Genomic DNA, 8,965 nt, shown 5'->3' with positions numbered 1-8,965 from the left:
TACTTGACATAAGATTTGACAGCAAAGAATATTTGCAATTAGCTTTATCTTAATGAAACAAGCCTGTTCTCAAATGCCTACCCTCCTGCTAATGGAACTCATAGGAGTGGTGGCTCTGTGTCACATGACCCAGAGCTGATTAAACCAAGTGAAGCCAAAGGAAACCAATTCATTGTCTGCTTGGCAGTTCATGACTAATCTGGCTTGTCTTGACTAGATGAGCTGGTTGGGTGAATTCTGTTTTCTTCAGGAGAATTTGAACTAGGAAACTCCCTGGTGGTGTTCAGAAAGAACCAGTCCAGGGAAGCCAATACCTGAATAATAATTCTAGAAAGAATAGAGAAACCCAAGGGGGCAGACATCCTCAAACTGAAGGACATGGCATTTCTAGCTTGAAAGAATCCACTGCACATCCAGCAATGCAGAATTTTTTTCTAAAATTTTCATTGTGAAAGCTTAGAACACTGGGTCCAAGGAGAAAATTCTCAAGGTTTTCAAAGAGAAGACAATAAGGTCACTTAGGAATAAGAATTGGAGTGAAAGGTATCTTTGGACACGCAACACTGGTAACCAGAAGTCAATGGAACGAGACCTTCAAAAAAAGATCAGAATGGTTTCCAACCTAGAATTCCATACTCAGCTTTTATTCTGCAGCAAATATGGGCATTAAAAGACCTGCAACATCTCAAAACTTACTTCCCATGAAGTAAGGATGAAGTGTCCCTAGAAAATGAGGAATCCCCCCCAAGAGAAGAGGGATCTCTAGGATGGTGTAAAGGTAGACCTCAGGACAACCTTGCAGGTGACCTGGAGAGCTGCCCATCAGAAGTGCAGCAAGAAGTGGGTTCTCCTTGACAAGTCTCTTGTGTGTGTACACTCTCTCTGCCTCTATCTCTCTCTCTGTCTTTAACACACACACACACACACACACACACACACTCAGTCCACAAGGAGATCTTAGTCTAACTCCCAAATCTATCCAGAAGCTGACCACTCTCTCTACCATCTGTATTATTTACACTCTGGTCCAGCCCACCATTATTTCTTACCAGGATCACTGTGCTCTCCTAAGGGGTCTCCCTGAGACCCCTTGCGATCTTCTTGCGATCTCCCAGTAAGGCATCATCCTTTCAGAATTCAAGTTGCTCATTTTACTTGTGAAATCAAGTCCTTACAGTGGCCGATGAGGCCCTACAAGATATCATTTCCTGAAGTCCCTGCTGTGCCCCTCGACCTCTCCCTCCACTCACCCTGCTGCCCGCCACTGTCCCCCTGGCCCCTGTCTGGCCCCCATCACAACGTAGCATCTTCTCCCAGCAGGGCCTTTGCCCTGACCATCTCCCTACCTGGAAAGTGCTGTCCCAAGATACCCTCGTTCTCTTCAAGGGTACTCAGATGCTACCTCTCAGAGGAGTCACCACCATCTATTTAGAATTTCATTATGTCTCCCTGCCTGCCCTTCCAATCCATTTTATCAAGCTCAATTTTTCCCATAAAACATACTATCTTCTAAAGTCGTATTTTTTCTTACACTTATTGCTATTTCTGTCTCCCCCAACTCCAGAGTAAACTCCAGGAGAGCGGTGATTCTGACATGTGCACTGCTACACGTCCAGTGCTGAGAGCAGAGCCTGGCATCTGGCAGGCCCTCACAGATGTTTCCGGAATGAATGAATGAGTGAATAAATGGGGTAGGGCTCCAGAAGAGAGTCGCCAAGAAGAAGAAGAAGAAACAGATCAATACATAATGAGTTTGAAAATCCTGAGAACACATCTATACTCTTGCCCAAGATAGCAGGGATGAGACAGTCATGGGAGTTTGGAAAACTATGCCAAAGGAACACAAGACAATTATGAATTCCAACTGTACCAAAACTGTACAAGAAGGGAAGTGTAACTTCAAAATACTCCATGGGCTCCCTTGGGGGTGACATTTATGTAGTTGTAAAAATGTAAAGCCTGGGCAAGAATGGACACGAAGCTGTGACATAAAGAGACACGAAGAATAGAGAGGGGGCCGGGACCGATGAGGGCCAGACCAGTGATTGGGACTGGAGGCAGATTGCTGTGCTCTACATCAGCACCGACTCCCGTGTTCTTGTCCTAAGTTTTTTTTTTCTTCAGCCTGACAAAGGAACTTCCAACTACTTCCATTTTGACTTCAAAATAAATTATTTATTTATTCATGGGAGAGAATAAATAGAGGCAGAGACACAGGCAGAGGGAGAAGCAGGCTCCCTGTGGGGATCCTGATGCAGGCCTCGATCCCAGGACCCTGGGATCACGGCCTGAGCGAAAGGCAGATGCTCAATAAACTGAGCCACCCAGACGCCCCTCAGTCAGTACTTTCTAATTGATTGTGTTCCTCTTTCCAGCTTATCTCTTAACTCTAGCAGAAGACCCAGAGGGCAAAGCATACTGTGATGGGAACCTAAACTATGCCCCCAAGCAATAGGGACAGCCCTGGCGTCAGCCAGACCCCACGTGATCAACCCCAAAGTAAGGATCCACCTGCTTTACTGCCCACCTGCAAGTCCCTACCGCCCACCGGCCTTCGTCTTACATTCTCCTTATATAATCCAGAAGTATTTTCGGCTCTTTGGGGGTGATCTTTGAGATGCCAGTTCACTATCTTCCCAGTGTTGGCCTCATTGAAATAAATTACTTTCTAGTTTCACCACCACTCACATCTCTGCCTTTGGATTTTGTCAGCGGTGAGTAGCTGAGCCGTGTTTGTTCAGGACCTTGGGGTCAGGTGCCCTGGCACCCCTGCGCCCCGTTACAAGCCAGGACTGAACCTACTCTTAGAGAGTCTGAGAAAATGTGTGTCTCTGTGGGGCTTTATCTTCCATAGTAGGGAGTTAAAAGTTAATAAGTAAAACTGGAAAAGAAGAAAAAAGTAGCACAAGTAAATCATTTAGAAATATGAGGGCCAACCCCCCAAAACACAAGGTGAAAAGCCGTGGTCTCCAGACAGCAGAATTTTATTAGGGCAATGCTGTCATCCAGGCACTGTGGGTTTTCTTTTTTCCCCAAAATAAATCTTTGTAAATCATATATGACTTGAATACTTTGGGGAACATATTTAAATATTTGAGAAAAGTAGACTAGGCTCTGCTTTTTTGTCTTAAAACTCTCTTTTGAATTTATAATTTTGAAGATTTTTAATCTGCAACTTTTTGCCTCCTAAAATTCTTCTTCTTCACAGATACATTATGAGTGTGCTTTTGTAAATGCAGTACTCACTGTTGACACTTCTGGAAACTTGCATCACTGGTGGAGGTTCTCCACTGGAGGAATTACTTTTACCCCCACAGACAGACAGGTAAATTCCAACACCAATGAGCATTCCTGAATGAAAATAATGCACAGATTGCAGCAAATGCAGAAGACATTTTGACTTTTATACGTGGGATGCTTTTAGTGGTCATTTATTACTTCTCTCACCCCAAGTTTCCACATTTTGTGTGTGTGTATAAAGATAAATCTCATGGTTAATTGTGTGAAAATAGTCATTTATGTAATAAAAAAAAAAAAAGATTGGGGATCCCTGGGTGGCTTAGAGGTTTAGCACCTGCCTTTGGCCCAGGGCATGATCCTGGAGCCCTGGGATCTAGTCCCGTGACAGGCTCCCTGCATGGAGCCTGCTTCTCCCTCTGCCTGTGTCTCTGCCCCTCTCTCTGTGTTTCTCAGGAATAAATAAGTAATTTTTTAAATTGATTCATGAGAGACACAGAGAGAGAGAGAGGCAGAGACACAGGCAGAGGGAGAAGCAGGCTTCCTGCAGGGAGCCTGATGCGGAACTCGATCCCGGGACTGTGGTATCACGACCTGAGCCAAAGGCAGATGCTCCACCACTGAGCCACCCAGGCACCCTATTTCTGTAATTTGATTAGTTCAGGTGAATCCCAGGTTTACACAAAATCCAATATGCATATTACCCAATGTTATAAAATTAAGAGCTAAGACAAGAAATATTTCCATTCAAAGGGGGAGGGGTTGGATTAACTCAAGTCCATCAGCAAACAATTAAAAAGTAAGTGATCATCAGAGATTCAGATTTGTGACAGGAATTGGGTATATGGTGGAAGATTCATTATTAAGTTTAAAGGGAAAACCTGCCTTTATCATCATTTATAGAGAGAAGGCAGTTTAAATTAGCTAGAACTGATACAGTTTGGTCTCCTACTCTTCCTGGTACAGATTCATAAATCAAACTGAGATCGCCACCGCCGGAGGATCAACATTACAGGGGATCCGTGATGGGTGCCCACCCCAGGTGCCAACATCCTCCGAACCACTCACACAGTCCTGCTGCCAGGTTTTCCATTCAGTGCAGGGGAGACACCTTTCCAGTCAAATGTGTCTCTTTCTTGGCTTTTTAGCACTGTTACCGCTAATTGCTGAGAGATCAATCGAACCCTGGCCTGTTGCTATGATTTCATTGACCAAAGTGGCTCTTTGCCCCTATCGACAACTCATTATTGAACACTAAATCACCCATTCCATGAACCTCTCTGCAGCCATTAACTCAAGTGGACTGGATTAACTTCTTTTACAAAGACCCTTCTTTTACCTGGAATTTTGGGATCCATGTGCTATCACAGAGAAAAAATAAATATGCATCTTCTTTGTAGAATGTGGCTCCACGGAAATTAGACTGTTTAATCAAAACAGGCTAAGATGAGCTAAGGGCACATACGCCTTCGTTATTTGCTCTGCTTCTGGGGCTTATTTTAAAATCAGACTTTCTTCATTTTTTATTAGCTGTATCACAAGCCCTTTTCTCTTCAGGCCTGGTTTTATTTAGAGATCCTAGCAAGCAAGCCCTCCTCCTCCTTCACAGCCTTTGTTCTTTGCCTTTATGTTTGAGCATCTGGCTCTGAAAAGGATGTTCTGTTTCAGGGTGCTGGATTCTTTCATTCTGAGCAGAATGGAGTTTGCTCCGCGTACCAGCCCTGCCGGCTGTTGATTGTGATGAGTACCATACCCACTGCAAAAAAAAAAAAAAAAAAAAAGTGTTCTTTTTACTGTATAATTAACTCTATCTGCTTGGCTGTGGTGGTGCTCACTTTTAATTACATGCACTTTGGGGTTTTTCATTGAGTTTCAAAGACTTGATGTGAGAGGCTCTGGTCACGGCTCCCCTGCTTGTGTCCGAGATGGGTTTGTGTGTGTGGGCAATTATCTCTGCTCCTGTGAGTGGCTTTCCTGGTGGGTAGTAATTCATGACACCTTATAGGACACATTCTTTACATAGAGCATCTGCTCGGAAAGCACAGAATTTCAGTGTTATTGCAACACAATGATCAACTGATAGAGCATGCTCATTTCTTCCTCACTAAATTACACCTTTCCAAAGGATCATTTTGGAGCCAGAAGAGGGCTTAGAAAATGCTCTTATTCCTGGATCTGGTTATCAAGCTTGAGTAATTGATGTAAACCATGTCTGTTTTCCTTTTTGGATTGCTAGAAGCCACTGGCACAGAGGAGGAAGTGGCAAATGTGTTGGCACAATATGACGCTATCACGCAACCCCACTGATGTTCTGAGCAAATATTTGTTGGACTCCTGCTGTGTGCCAAGCTGTGGCTATGTGCCAAGTGTGGCTCTTACTGTGTTCTAGATGCCGGGGTGTGGAACAGACCAGTGGCCACTAGGTTCATGGAGCTTGTGTTCTGGTGGGGAAGGATGGGGAAAGACCATGCAAACATTAAACCAGTAAGTAAATTATTCAGATAGTGGCCAGAACCATGATAACGTGGACACATTAGTGGAGCAGAGATACTAAGAAAGGCTCTTTGGTGAGGTGACATTTAGGGTAAGAAAAAAGGATGGGCTTGGTTTAGGATCATACTTAAACAAGTTACCTCATGCCAAGTCTCTTGATTTCGTTGGTAATGACTTCCTTTCACATAAAATATAAGTAGTGATGGAAAGGTTTTATAGCATTTTTCCCTTCACTGTTTAAAAGCAAGAGTGATGGGAAAGAGCAGGAATTTGCAACTGACCTCATGCAGCCTTGGAGAACACACCAAAGTCTGAAGAGTGGCCACTCTCCCATTTCTGGTAAATTGCTAAATTGAACATATCAGTCATGGTACCTCTCATCTCCCCAGAGCCCCTTAGGACGGGCTGCTCTAGGTAAGCACGTGGCCCTGGGTACAGCAGTGTGACCTGCAGGTGGGAATCTACCTGTGGCCTAGGAGAGGTCCTGGCATGAAAAATTCTGACCCAAAGGGAAGATATGGGGCACTCAGACTTGGACTTGTCAGAAATTGAATTAGAAATGGGTGAGAATCACCACTTAGTAGTGGTCACAGAAACCATGGTTGTGGAGGAGAGAGGATGGTGGACAGAGCAGCCATAAGTGAGGAGCAAGCTGAAACCATGGGCAAGGGGGTGCAGGAGGAGTGTGCTTACGTCTGGTAGGGCAAAGACGTAAGGTCGTGTCTTCTGGCAGAACAGACGGACAGAAGGGAGTAGCTTCACATACCAGAATGAATATTCATCAACCTCACACTGAGAAGGGATCAAGGGTGCTTTAGGTCCAGAACCAGCAGCAAATCGAGCTGGAGGAGGATGAGGATGAATTGTGCCACTGCCACCTTCCAACGAGCTCTAGAGCAAGCCTCGCCCCCACCTCACCAACCAGCCTACTTTCTGGAGGACTCATGAAACATTTCGGACCACACGGCTAATATTCCAGTTTCCTTTCCTCCTCCCTCCCTTCCCTCCTTCTTTATCACAGGGATCCTTACATTAAATGCTACTCACTAACAGTCTCAGGGTGCCTCTCTGCCCACAGGAAGAGCCCTTTGGTAAAGGTGAACAAAACTACACATGTCCTCACCCTTTCATCTAGCAATCGCTTCTAGGAACCTACCCTGAAGACACACCTCCAGGAATACAAAAATATACCTGCACATGGTTATATTTGCCTGAGGGCATTTGAAACTGTACAGTGCCGGAAACCATTTAAATGGCCAAGTATAGGAAATTGGCTGAACAAACTATGGCACGTAACATACAATGAAATACTATGCAGCATCGAAAAAGAGTAAAGGAGATCTTTAAGACCTTTTATGGAGTGGCTTCCAGAAATCAACAGTTATCAGTGTAAAAAGTATAAATTTGGGGCAGCCCCAGTGGTGCAGCAGTTTAGCGCCGTCTGCAGCCCAGGGCGTGATCCTGGAGACCCGGGATCAAGTCCCACGTTAGGCTCCCTGCATGGAGCCTGCTTCTCCCTCTGCCTGTGTCCCTGCCTCTCTCTATCTCTCTGTGTCAGACATGAATAAATAAGTAAAATCTTTAAAAAGAAGAAGAAGAAGAAGAAGAAGAAGGCGGAGGAGGAGGAGGAGGAACTCAGGTGCCATGTGTTCCACTGGGCTGGTGGTACCCTGTTCCAGTCATGCTCCACGGTTGTCCTGTCTTAGACTCTTCTGATAACCCAAATCAGAGGCCCACTTTTCTTCTCTCTCTTTTGATATTTTGTGTCCTATAAGTTATCTTTGCATTTATACCTTTTACATTGCCTACCTCTGTACCTTTTACACTGTCTACATTGCTTACGGCCTTACCTTTGAATTTATACCTTATACATTGCTTAATGCCTTACACTGCCCACCACCTTAGTTACCTTTGAATTTATATATGTTTTAAGATTTTATTTATTCATGAGAGACACAGAGAGAGAGAGAAAGGCAGAGACACAGGCAGAGGGAGAAGCAGGCTCCATGCAGGGAGCCCGATGTGGGACTCAGTCCCGGGTCTCCAGATTCAGGCCCTGGGCTGAAGGCGGGCCCAAACCGCTGCACCACAGGGGCTCCTTGTTCTTCTTAAGATAAACCTGGAAAACCCTACAGAGGACCCATTGCAATAGCCGCTGTTTCAACCACCAGCAGATTCAGCAAGGAAAAGACACGAGGAAGGGAATTTTGGGAACAAATTAAATAGTGAATATTTAAACAAGCCTTGTGCATAAATCACGCGGGTGCTGCGCTTCTTAGGGCTCGTCTGCACTACTCAGCAGCGCTTTTATTTGCAGCCCCTGCTGGCTTGGTGGGGATGGGGATGGATGGGGATGGATGGGGACGGATGGGGACGGAGGGAGCCCCGAGCTGCCCCTTCCCGCGCAGAGCCCTGCGGAGCGCGGGGCGCGCGGTGCTTGGCGCGGCTCCCGGCAGAGGGCAGCAGCGCCCGCCCAGCCCGCGCGCGGGGGGGCCCCCAGGACTGGGCCGAGCGCCCCCCACCCCCTCCCCGCGACCCTGCGCAGCGCAGAGCCCCCCACTTCTAAGCACAGCAAATGTGGGCCTCTTCTTCATTTCACAGGAGAAAAAATCAGGAAGACCCCCTCATTTAAAAGTTGAATATGACCTTTGCAACCCTCCCCCCCCCCCCAGTTTTAGTTACAGTGGAAGCAAAAGATCCGTAAAGGTTTGAATTCCTTTTTATATTTTAAAGTTTTTATTTCTTTATTCATAGACACAGAGAGAGAGGCAGAGGGAGAAGCAGGCTCCATGCAGGGAGCCTGATGTGGGACTCCATCCCAGGGCTCCAGGATCACAGCCCAGGCTGCAGGTGGTGCTAAACCGCTGCGCCACCAGGGCTGCCCCAAGGTTTGTATTCTTAATTTTAGATCCTGACCATTGAAAATCGGAAAACACAGACATAACTGAGTATATCGCGCATACAGTCAAGCATGAAGCTATTCATTCCTTCAGCCCCTGCTATGGGCTTGACTCATTCTCACGTGTGTGGCAGGAGACAAAACACGACAGAAAAGGTAGCCTCTGGCCCTGGACACAAATCTAAAACTCTCTCTCTCTCTCTCTCTCTCTCTCTCAAGTCAAGGGATGACTGGGTGGCTCAGTGGTTGAGCATCTGCCTTTGGCTCAGGTGGTGATCCCAGAGTTTGGGATTGAGTCTGGCATCAGGCTCCCTGCATGGAGCCTGCTTCTCCCTC

The sequence above is a fragment of the Canis aureus genome, chromosome 19 (assembly GCF_053574225.1).
Source record: "Canis aureus isolate CA01 chromosome 19, VMU_Caureus_v.1.0, whole genome shotgun sequence".
Taxonomy (NCBI): domain Eukaryota; kingdom Metazoa; phylum Chordata; class Mammalia; order Carnivora; family Canidae; genus Canis; species Canis aureus.
This window is presented reverse-complemented; position numbering follows the sequence as displayed.